Raw genomic sequence first — 12878 nt, 5'->3', positions numbered from 1 at the left:
CAGATTTGGTGGGTTTCTTTGAATGTCAGCATGCATAAATATTATCCTAACTTTGGGATAGGGAAAGAGGAGAAAAGTTAATCTTATGCAATATCTATTTAAAAAAAAAACTTTATGATTGATCCTGTATCCTAAGTTTGGAGGATAAATGTGCGCGGGGATAAGTATTTCATTTCCCTATTTACATTTTCCCCTATCCTAAGTTTGGAAACAAAATTATATGAGCACAAGTGGACAAAGTATTTTTTCCTTTGTGGTTAAATTTCTGTCGCCTTCGACATTTCGGGATTCGGTCCCCTACCTCATCCACGGCCAACATTCATTTTTGAACCCCCCTTCTCATTCTCCCTTTACTGCCAAGGGCAGAAGGCGGTTTCTTCCATCGTGCCCTACACCCTACATGGCGCTCCCTGTGATTTCACACCACCCCTACTAGTACCATTTACCACCCATCACCCCCTCTAGAAACCACTATCTCGCATCCACTCCTGCCGCGCCCCCACCACTCCTCCTCTGCCACTCTCAACCCGCCACTTGTCCTGACCATTGGTCCAATTAAATGCATTCCCTCCTCATACCCGTTCCACATTTAATTTTCCTAGGTAACCGTTCAGTAACGGCCCCGCACCATTTCCAATGGAACTTTGCCTCGGTGTTTAAAAGATCCAGAGCCTGTCACTGCCATCTTTTGCTTCTCATTCTCTTTCTGTTATTCATAATTTCTTGTTGTAGTCTCTATTAGAGCATCCTCACCACCAGCATCCTGACATTCCCTGATCTCTCTGTTCTCTTCGTTTGACATACTGTTGTTTCAGAGCCCGGTTAGCCTCCTTTGCTTATCAATTTTTCTCAGAAACTGTTCCAGCCATGCCTCCTAAAGCTAAGACCCAGGACCAGACCATTAACCCATTGATTCCCCATTCTATAGACCTATATCACAAACCATTCGCTAACAGAGATTATTAGATCACTGAAACACTCTGTGACTGCGATTTCCTTGAATTATACTATTAGTTAGAGGAAAAAACACTCTAATAAAAGTGATAAAATAGAATTATAGGAGTCAAACCTTCCCCACTATATTTTTCCTGTCACCTTTCAAGCCCCAGAATTCCTCAGAAGATGCCAAGCTTGCTATGTCCCTGCTCAAAGAGCTATAATTGCACCCACAGGTGACATCCTTTTCACCATTACCGCAAATCAATTGACCAAATGATGATGGCCCCTTATGTGGAAAATCATGCCCCTTTCTCCCTAGAACCCCTCACCCACCTTTATCAAAAGTTGGATTTTTCCACCAGAGCTAGGATTTTTGAGATTTTCCTGCCAGAGAATGCCCAATTGTCTAAGAAAAATCCTCCTTATCCTTCTTCCATTTTCACTGATCAGGCCAAACAAATTATTTCTATCCTTTCTCATATCCTAGGCTACCATTCTGATCATTGGGTGGATTACCATATCTTAGGATTCCTTTCCACATTTTCCACAAACAACAAGCCCACTACTATTTTCAATTTCAGTCAATTCTTGGTTGACAATATCCATGAGTAGTTCATCAATTTTCCCATAGAGTAGGTCTTCAGCTACACTTCATTTTTTATTTACATGTTCATCTATTATCAAGCAGACAAGTTTACTTTTGCATTGTAGAAACAGGATGATGCAGGTGACCAACAACCAATGATCTTTTAGACCTCACTGGTTATGAAGGAACATCAAGAATTCACCTACAAGCAGTTTGTATAAGACTTTGTTCATCCAGCTATGAACATTCTCTACAATACAGTGCAACCTAGGATGAGTGAAGAGATCAAATGAATACTACATCTATCAGACCAAGCCAAGACCAGAGATTGGTACCTGTACCGAAATTATACAAAGATCGAATTCTATGGATGTGATATGGCCCCCTACAAGCTTCCCAAGTACATCCCAATGAGGATCTTCACACTAGAATACATCAGGAAAATGTTGAACTTAAATGAGATCCACTTTGTAGTAGCAAAGAAGAAGGCATAGTTCAGGATTAAAAAAAAGGTATGCCCATTTATATGCGACACAAGAACTATAGGGGAGGAGGCAGACAAGATATTGAAGGCAATGAAGTTTAATTTGAGCTTCACATGGTCTTATGACCCCTATGGTATCATTCAAAACTCAGAGTGGACAACAAGAACACTCCCTACATTCATACTTCTAGGCCATAGATAGAATAGTATGCCAATCAGTTGGAGTGGGCAGAAAATACCCTACAGGAAGCTGAAGAGCAGCTGGTTTCACTTTTATATTACAGACTCCTTTTCCTCGGGAAAAATCGAACAAAAGGAAGAGGGAGGAAGGGTCATCATCTACAACTGGGAGTGAAGCCAAATAATCTAGAATCAGTTACAGAAAAAGGCCCAAGGTAACTCACAAAATAGAATGGGATAAAGAAATGCAAGACTAGGTAGCCATCATTAACATGGATTCTCCACCAGCAACCATGAAATTCACCACTTCTTCTTTTGGACCTTCATCTTTACAAGGCCATAAGGAGACCAAGCTGGAAACACACACTACCCAGACTAAGAAGGAGAAAATAGTGTTTGGCAAGAATAGAGAAATAAAGATCAAAAATCAGATATTGAAGAAAAGCACCTACAACCAATTCTAGAAGTAGGCTTCTAGTTCACAAAGAAAACTTCTGTTAGTATATGGTACTAAACATGGTAGAATGAAAATGTCCTTCCTTGAGGCCCATACTTCACAACCTATGTCAACAATTGACTACAAGAGCACCACCTTTGAGTTCAACATAAAGGATATACATCCCATTGACCAAATCGAGATGCACAAACAAACTGGTGAGATGATATCCTCCACTCTCACTATTACTTCTATGTCTTTATCCAAATTACAAGTCTCCTTTGCAAATTCACAATCCCAATTCAAGATGGAAAAGGTCTCTTCCTTGGCCAAAGACAATAGAATCAAGTCTTTAGAAGACTTGGTGATCAAGATAGGGTATGAACCTAAGGAAGTTATTACTATTGAAGAAATTATTAAGAATAAAAACTTGGACATTGCAGCATTGAGGAAACAACTCAATCTTCCAGCTACAAAGGATCTAATGACCAAGGACATTGTAGAAGGTGAAGCTCAAAAAGCGGACATGATGAAACTTCTTATGGATCAAAACATACAAATCAGACAGATGGAAGCAGAGTTAGAAAAGCTGATAAAGGAGAAAGAAGACAGCTTGAAGATGGCCATTGTTCCCTTGGATGTTGTGCCTCTTTCTCAACTGCCCTCCACAGGAACAACTACTACACCTTCTACTTCCACTCAGACTCCCAGTGCTGAACAAGTAGCACAGACACTACAAAACATGTCCTTGCAATCAAAGGAGATTGAGACCTTACAGATCCAACTTAAAGTTGTGGAAGTCCAGAAGGCCAAAGCTGAAGCTGCTTGGGCTGTTGAACTAGACAAAAATCAAAGACTTCTGGAAAAGTTGCACCAGGTAGAGAGAGATACTTCTATTGGCCAGACCTTGGCCCAAGCCAAGGAAACAATCTGGATGAACATACTTGATTCAATGAATGAAATTTGGCCTTCTATTCAGATTATATTTGAACAGAAAGAGTTAATAGAGAAGGCCACTCAGACCATTGTGCAAGGAAGGGAAAATCTGGGAGAAATTCCAACTGAAGCTGCCAATAATATCAGGTTCTTAAATTCAAAATCTAGATATCAGCTGGAGGAAGTGGGAATCAGTGATAGAACTATTACCATTCTGGAAGTAAAGAAGGTCTTGACCAAAAGAAATATTATTGACCAGTTGGAAGAAAAGTGTGAGACCTTGGAGCTACAGGTGAACAGATTCACCAACAAGATTGAAACCTTAATGCAAAAGGGGCTTCCTAGTATTTATGTTATCAATGAAAAGTTGATCACTCGGGAGGACTACATCCAGAAGATGAAAGAGGTAGCTAAAAGCAGCACCAAGTTCAGCGAGATAAGAGGAAGTATGAGAGAAAAAGTGTTTTTGGAGACTATGTCAAATGATTTCCACATGTAGAATGAGGTAAAACATATTTTTACCATGAAACCAACTTTTTCTAAGTATACAGAGGTAGATGAAATCTACCGCAGGGTGACAAAGTTAACAGTGCCATATGAAAAGAGATGGGAAGAGTTACTTGATTTACCGGACTAAGCAGTAACTCAGGAGCAGTAAAAACAAATTCTAGCGCAGCAGCCAGCACAATTGTCAGTTCAGCATCGCATTCTGTTTTGAATGACTCGGCAACAAAAACCACACAAACATGGCCACTATTTCCCTCAATAGCCTACGTGGCCTATTTTTCTGCTAGATTAGATGATATTAGTTTGTAACTAGGTTAATAATACATTGTCGGTTTGACAGTTGTTTTTGTAAAGAATTATTGCAATTTTTAGTATAATAATTCACTATTTGAAGTATTAGTGTTGATTTCCGAATGTAATTTATGCTTCACATTGTAATTTTGAAGTACTTGAGCATCAATAATAGAGGGAACTTTTACAGGATTCATGTGGTGTCTCGAATGGTGATGTGTTTCTTGTCTTTATTTGTTCAAACACGGTTATTTCTTTCCTCTGTTTTTCTAAATCTGAATTAATCAACATAAACTGTGATAAATAGGATTCGTTATCAAGAACGCCCTATTTTGGTTGTTGTTAATTTTAATGTTTTCCCCTAAAGTCACGATAAATAATTCTTAATTTCTCTTTGTTCTCTACTGAACCTTACAATTTCTGCTTTTCCATCACCTATTTAAACTTTGAAAGGATCCATTCACTGCACCTAGCTTGCCCTATGAGAACTCCTTTAAAAATTGATGAACAAACTCTAGTTTTAGTTTATAGACTCCATAGCCCAATGGAATTATAACGCTCAAATCAACCAAACCAATCAATCAAAACAAACAAGCACAATCATAGCTAGCCTAAAAATTTACATAAAAACAAATCTAAATCATATAGAGAGATCCCTCTCTAAATTTGGCAGGGCTAGATGTCAGCTTCCAAAGTGGTTTTGATGTTGTCCAATGTGTTTACTCCCTTAACCTCAAAAATACAAAACGACAACATAATGGCAACCATACTGGGGAAGAATATTTTTTTAAATCTAAACATTATTATTTCCTGGTTTAAAATCATTATTTCAATAAACAAATGTTATATCATTATGAAATATATGATCTAAGGTTGTTATTATGTAAATATTTCTTGTGTTATTGATTTTATTTTATTCGTGTGATTATTTTTCATAGCCCTAGCTCCCAAAATAATTTACACTAGATCTCACCTTGATCCCAACCCTATTGAATTCATAGATAACCTTGAGAAGTTGGTGAGAAAGAAAAATTTTACTAAGGGTCAAGGTAGTAATAGTCCCTTGTCTAGATTCAATTCTCCTCAAGAAAATATTCCTTTGTCAAGGGCTAATTCTCTTCTAGATAAATTGGAAACTTTACAAGATATAAATTTTGATTTTCCTTTCCAGCAAAGTTTGTTTAGATCAAATTCTGAGGCTTTTGTAGATCAAAATGTCATAGATAAAGCCATATTGCAACCATATATACCCTAAACCCAAATCCTTGAAACAGATCTTGATCTTGAATCTTTACAGCAATTCGACAAATTACAAGGTCTAGTTTCAATGTTGGACAAAGATATTGAAGAAGCTTTTATTCAGAAATCTATTGAATTCTCTGTTTTAACTATTGTAACAGCCTCTTTATCTAGTCATTCTTCCCAGTCTTTGCATCCACAACCTCCCAGTCCTACTCATTCCATAATTTCAACTTCCCTACCTATGATTTCTCAAACTACTATCTCTATTATCCCTATAATTATCAAAACTGCACCTCCATTAGGTCCATCCTTGAGTCAATCTACCAGGATAGTTATGGTAGGAAGGTATGCACCCTTGGTGTTACCAGGCCATCTAAATTCTATGCATGCAAAGTATTTGTCCAAAATTGTGACCTTTGATAATACTGGTGCTAATACTTCCCAACAACATGTGGATAGGATGAATGATGTGTTTGACCTCCAAGAAGTAGATGCATCTGATGCTAAAATGAGACTGTTTTCTCAGATTTTAGGAGGTGATGTCAAGAAATGGTTTAGGGATTTACATGCAGGAAGTATAGCCAACCTTGATTCTTTCCATCAAACTTTCTTAGCTAGATGGGAGATCAAGAAAAATCCACTTCAACTCCTAAATGAATATAAAAGACTGAAAAGAAAACCCAATGAAACTATGGAAGAATATTTTGAATGATTCAATATTGTTTACAACGCCATTCCACAAGACATAAAGCCATCCCCTCGCCTAGCTCTGATTGATTTTCCAGATGGTTCTGATGTAAACATGGAAAATCAACTCAGGGAAAGAGACCCGACAACTTTGGAAGAAATGCAAGCAATGCAATTAAATTTGAAGCTAACATCCTAGCCAAAAAATCCAAATCGAAGTCTGAATGCGGAGTAACCATAAAAGAAGAACCTTCTACTTTTGTTATGGATCATAGGATTGATAAATTAGTCAAAGTAGTGAATAAAATGATTCAAAGAGTGAACATTAATGACCAAACTCAGGCAAGAGAAAACCAAAATTCCTGTCAAACTAGAAACCAAAACATTAGAAGGAATGTTCCCCAGATTAAACAAAGAGAACAAAAGGCTCCAGATCAGCAGGTTCGGCCTCCTTTTTAGGAAAATTACACAGATGATGAGGGGAATATTGTGGAATATTTTGATGATATTCAAATAAATTTGTTGGGGATAAACAATGACGAAACAATTTTTCTCACGCAAGAGGAGCAAGAAATTTTTCTCTTATCCCATACTTAAATGGATCCTGAAGAGTCTGATGAATATAAACAAGGGTTCGAAAATTCCATAATGGAAGTCCATAGGCAATACAACCTTAGAAGCAAAAAGAACATAGACACTCCCAATGCCAAAATCTTAGAACAACCTGCAAAGAAGTCATCTAAAAATGAGCATAGGAAAACCACAGATGGTCTTCCTAAGAAAACTGTGGAAAATTCTAGTAAGAAAAAGGTGGAAATCCCTGTCAAAAGGGTTGTTAATAGTGTTTCTAAAACTACTCAAACAGATGTCCTGACCACCAGTCAACAAAAAGAGCCTATCATAAAACAAATTACAGAGCAAGTTGAACCTCCTAACTTAAGTAAGAATCAAACATCTTTCAATATCGAGAATGAACTGGAAAAATTGAAAATCCCTATTCCTCTCACAGAGTTAATGAGCAAAAACATGTACAGACCCAAAGTAATGAAAGATTTAAACATTGGGGAAAACACTGACTCTGTAAATTTGAATGATGACCAACCTGAACTCTTATTTAGGCCGGAATTTGAAGTCCACCCAGAAGAAGGGGGAGTCCCTCCATTCTATGTCAATTTGAATATTCATGATAAAATTCCCCATAATGTTATGCTAGATTCAGGTGCATCCCACAATTTAATGCCTAAAGTTGTCATGGAGAAATTAGGACTTGACATTACTAGACAATACAAAGACTTGTATTCCTTTGATTCTAGCAAAGTTAGATGCCTAGGTCTTATCAAAGACCTATGTGTTACTTTCACCCAAATCCCTGCTAAAAGTCTAGTGATGGATATAGTGGTTGCATACATTCTCCCTAAGTATGCCATGATATTGTCACACTCATGGGGAGAAAAATTACAAGGAACCTTACAAATGGACATGATGTTTGCTACCATACCAGTTTTTGGGCAGCAAAAGAGACTGTATAGAGAAACCTTAATGAAATTTATGGTCAGTTCTCAAGACAGACCTCAAAATTATCCACTTTATTCAGTTCATTCAGACTTAGATTCATTTATTATTTACAACGTTGGGGATATCAACAATCAAGTATTTAGTGCTAAGAATTAGGATTCTAAAATAGACCTAGCCCAAACACAAATAACAGAAATGAACACTCCTCCTGAACCTCTTTGGAACATGAGTTTTGATGGCTCTTGTAGCAAAGATGGTGATGGGGTAGGAATTTGAGTGGTTAATACAAGAAATAATCATGCTGAGGGTCACTCATATAGGCTAAATTTTGAATGCACTAATAACATAGCAGAGTATGAAGCCCTCATTCTAGGTTTGCAATTGTTAAAAAGGTTAGGTGCTAAAATAATTTCTATTCAAGGGGATGTCGAATTAATTATTAAACAAATTAAAGGAGAATATTCGGCCAACCATCCCAGGTTGAGAGCATACAGAAATTATGTGTTGGACTTCCTATAAATTTTCCTTGAATATGACCTTTCTGCAATTCCTAGGACACAAAACATCATTCCAAACAATCTGGCTTTTTCAGCTAGCTCTTGTAAAATGCCTTATCCAAATCAGGAATATGTGCTGGAGGTAAAACACAGACCAGTTGTACCTGATAACGTAAGATATTGGCAGGTATTTGGAAATGATAAATAGATTGAGAGTTTCCTACAATCCAAAGATGAATTTCAAGATGACAGTATTGATTTGGAATCTGAAGGAGATAATCAAATTATTAAAAATTCTAATCCAGAAAGGCAACTAGATAATTTAGATGTAAATACTCCCTTAGATAAAACTGTAAATAAACCATAATTGCTTGAAATTGACCTAGAAAAAAGAAGAGTTTGAAACACTCCAGCTTAAAGATAATATTTTTCGTAGGGGTTTAGCTCCATTAGAAGAACTATTTGATTTCGACGATGTGGCTAAAAATCCTAAGATTGAGCCCTCGGGAACAATTGTTGAAGATTGTAATTTAGGTACTGAAAAAGACCTAAAGATCATAAAACTATCTAAATCAATCCCCGCACCTGAAAAACAAAATTATATTTCTTTATTCAAAGAATTTAATGAGGTTTTTGCCTAGAGCTATGAAGATCTTAAAACATATGACACTGAAATCATACAACATAAAATTCCAATCAAGGAAGAGCAGAAACCGTTTAAACAAAAACTTCGTAGAATAAACACGGTTCTGATGAATTTAATTGAGAAAGAAATAAAAAGGATGTATGATTCCAAAATCATAATTCCTCTAAGGTACTATAAGTGGGTTTCCAACATTGTACCAACCAGGAAGAAAACAGGTGAGATCAAATTGTGCATAGATTTTAGAAACCTAAATAAATTTTCCCTAAAAGACAACTATCCCTTACCCAAAATGGATCATATTTTACAAAAGGTAGTTGCATCTTCTAGGATTTCCTTATTAGATGGTTTCTCAGGTTATAATAAGGTCTTAGCTCATCTAGAAGACCAAGACAAAACAACCTTCACTACTCCATGGGGTACCTTCATGTATGTGAAGATGCCTTTTGGATTAATGAATGCTGGAGCCACATTTCAGAGAGCAATGGATATTGGTTTTGCTGATGAAATTGGCAGCTTTATTGTGATCTATCTAGACAAAATAATTGTATATTCTAAATCTGACAAAGAACATGTCATGCACCTTAGAAGAGTTTTTGAAAAGTGTAGAAAGTTTGGGATTTCATTGGATCCTAAGAAAACAGTGTTTGGTCTTAAAGAAGGAAAAATTCTTGGTCACATTATATCTAAGGTATTAGAATTGATCCTAAAAGGGTTGGAGCTATTCTAAAAATAAATTACCCAAGGAATATTAAAGATATTTAGTCATTTATTGGGAGGATAAATTTCCTAAGAATATTCATACCTAACCTTACACAACTTCTCAGAAATATCACAAACATGCTAAAATGAGATTCTGAAATCAGGTGGAACATTGAAGCTAGCAATCGTTTGACCAAGTTAAACAAGCATTGACAAAGGCACCGGTCGTTATTAGCCCCGATTTTACGAAAGATTTTATAATTTTTTCCTTTGATTCTGAACATACTGTTGCAGCTATCCTTTTGTAGAAAATTGTTGATGGATATGAACATCCCATTGCTTTCTTTAGAAAGGCTTTAAGGGATGCTACACTCAAGTACAACATAATGGAAAAGCAGGCTTTTGCACTAATAAAAGAAATTAAAGATTTCAGAGTATATATTATTCATTCCCATATAATTGCTTATGTACCTAATGCTGTTGTTAAAGATATTTTGACATAGAATGGACTAGATGGAAAAAGAGGCAAATGGATTGCCATCATTCTAGAATATGACATGGAAATCAAGCCAACCAAGCTCATCAAAGGACAAGGATTAGCCAAATTGATGATTGAATCTAATTTTAATGCTTTAGATATTAACTTTGTAGCTGAATTGGATGATCAAGAGAAATATGCGACTCCAAAACTTGATGAGGCTTTTATTACCTCCCCCTAGTATGTAGACCTTATTTACATTTTATTTAATTTAAATGCTCCTCTTGGTCTAGCCAAAAGAAAGGCTAGACTTCTTAAATTAAAAGCAGTCAAATTTTGCATCATAGAAAATGTTTTATATAGGAAAGATGTTGGTGGTTTACTACTAAAGTGTCTACTGAGTGATGATACAGAAAGAACTATCAAAGAATTCCGTGAAGGTGATTGTGGTGGCCATATCTATCGGGAAACCATTGCCAATAAGATCCTTAGAGCTGGTTTTTACTGGCCTACACTTTTTCCAGATGTCCATAAAAAGGTAACCTCTTGTCATAAGTGTCAAATCTTTGAGGGAAAGAGAAAACTTTTACCCTTACCTCTGAAGCCCATATCTATTGAGAGCCCTTTCCAACAGTGGGGATTGGATTTCATTGGAGAAATTCATCCTCCATCCTCTGCTCAACATAAATGGATCGTTACTGCTACTGACTATTTTACAAAATGGATCCAAGCCATTCCTTCAAGACTAGCCACAGATGTTGTGATTATCAAATTCTTAGAAACCAACATCCTGTCTAGATTTGGCTGCCCAAATAAACTTATTACAGATAATGATGCATTCTTAAAATCTAAGGAAATGATAGATTTCTTCAATAAATACCATATTACTTTGGGACATTCAACTGCTTATTACCCACAAGGTAATGGGCTGGCTGAATCTTCAAACAAAAGTCTGGTCAATATTATCAAGAAACTGTTAGCAAAAAACAAGAAGTCATGGCACAAAAAACTCATAAATGCACTTTGGGCTGATAGGCTTACCACAAAGAAATCAATTGGCATGTCACCATATCAATTGGTTTATGGAATGGATGTTGTTTTTCCATCCTCTTTGGGAGTACCAGTCATGAAGTTAATTCAAGAATTGCAAACTGAGCCAAATGACATTCAAAGAAGGATTGATCAAACAATCCAGTTGCAACAATCTAGAGAAGAAGTTTATAACAAGGCTCAAGTCATCCATGAAAATATCAAGAAAGTTTTTGAAAGAAGGACAAAAGCAAATGATTTTACTATTGGTGAAAAAGTCTTAAAGTGGGATCCAAGAAGAGATGATAAAGGGAAGCATGGAAAGTTTGATAGCTTATGGATGGGGCCTTATGTCATTTATGCTTTCAGGGGAAATGATGCATTTTTAATCAGAAATTTAGATGGGACAGAATTACCTGGTGGACCTATCAATGGCAGGATGCTCAAACATTATTTTTCTGAGGACTAAAGATTTTATTACCAATTATCATTGTATATATCATTGTCTTTATTGTGTGGATTTGGTGACCCATTGACAGAAGTTGAAGCCCGCAAAGAAGACCCTGAGCTTCTATTTGATGAGTTACCATAAATACTGCAACAAAGAAATCAGAGGTGGATATTTTTGAAATAACAACTCAAGGCTACTGATCATATGTTCTTGACACCTCACAGGGAGAGTGCCATCCCCAGCTGGAGCCACTATTAGGGTCCTATAATTTATAGGATCTCAAGATAATTGAGTGATTTATCTCAGGAATCTTATTTTGTAAATACTTTTCAATCTGCCAATGATTTCCAAATAAAAGAAAAATAGAATAATAAATGAAAAGAGGGTATAAAGAAGAAGAATAAAGAGGAACACAAAAATATTGAAAAAAGAGAAAAAGATTAAACCCCTCTAGAAAAGAAAGAAAATAAAACAGAAAGTGTGCAAGTCTAAATGCCAGTACTCATAGAAAGTTTTGCTTCATTTTTGTAAAATAAAGTTGTGTGAAGATTTTTCAAAATACCACAATCATTTGCTTTAAAGTCTAATCATACTGCTGAATCATGACTAGACTTCTCTGAATTTATGTAAATTAGATAGAGAATGAAGGTTTATCCAATAGTTTAATCTGGATAAATCATTAGTTAGGTAGAAAATGACATTGACCCAACTATTTAATCTGGGTTAATAGGAGAAATAAGGGATATGTTAGATAGTTTTTCTTTCTGCATAAAAGAAAATGAGAATGGGTTTGCTAGTCTAAGTGCACCCTAGAGATTAAAATAAAAAATGCTAGTTTAGCTAAGGGTAGGCAGATTTGGTGGGTTTCTTTGAATGTCAGCATGCATAAATATTATCCTAAGTTTGGGATAGGGAAAGAGGAAAAAAGTGAATCTTACACAATATTTATGTAAAAAAAAAAACTTTATTGTTAATCCCTTATCCTAATTTTGGAGGATAAATATGCGTGGGGATAAGTATTTCATTTCCCTATTTACTTTTCCCCTATCATAAGTTTGGAAACAAAATTATATGAGCACAAGTAGAAAAAGTATTTTGTCCTTTGTGGTTAAATTTTTGTCACCTTCGACACTTCGGGATTCCGTCCCATGCCTCATCCACAGCTAGCATTCGTTTTCAGCCCCCCTTCACATTCTCCCTTTACCGCCGGGGGGGGGTCTGGAAGGTGTTTTCTTTTGCTGGGCCCTACTTCTTACGTGGCGCCTCCCTGTGATT

This window comes from Pinus tabuliformis, chromosome 9, assembly GCF_031772625.1.
Source record: "Pinus tabuliformis cultivar Carrire ecotype Pingquan chromosome 9, CPIR1, whole genome shotgun sequence".
NCBI classification, from domain to species: domain Eukaryota; kingdom Viridiplantae; phylum Streptophyta; class Pinopsida; order Pinales; family Pinaceae; genus Pinus; species Pinus tabuliformis.
Note: the sequence above shows the minus strand (reverse complement) of the source record.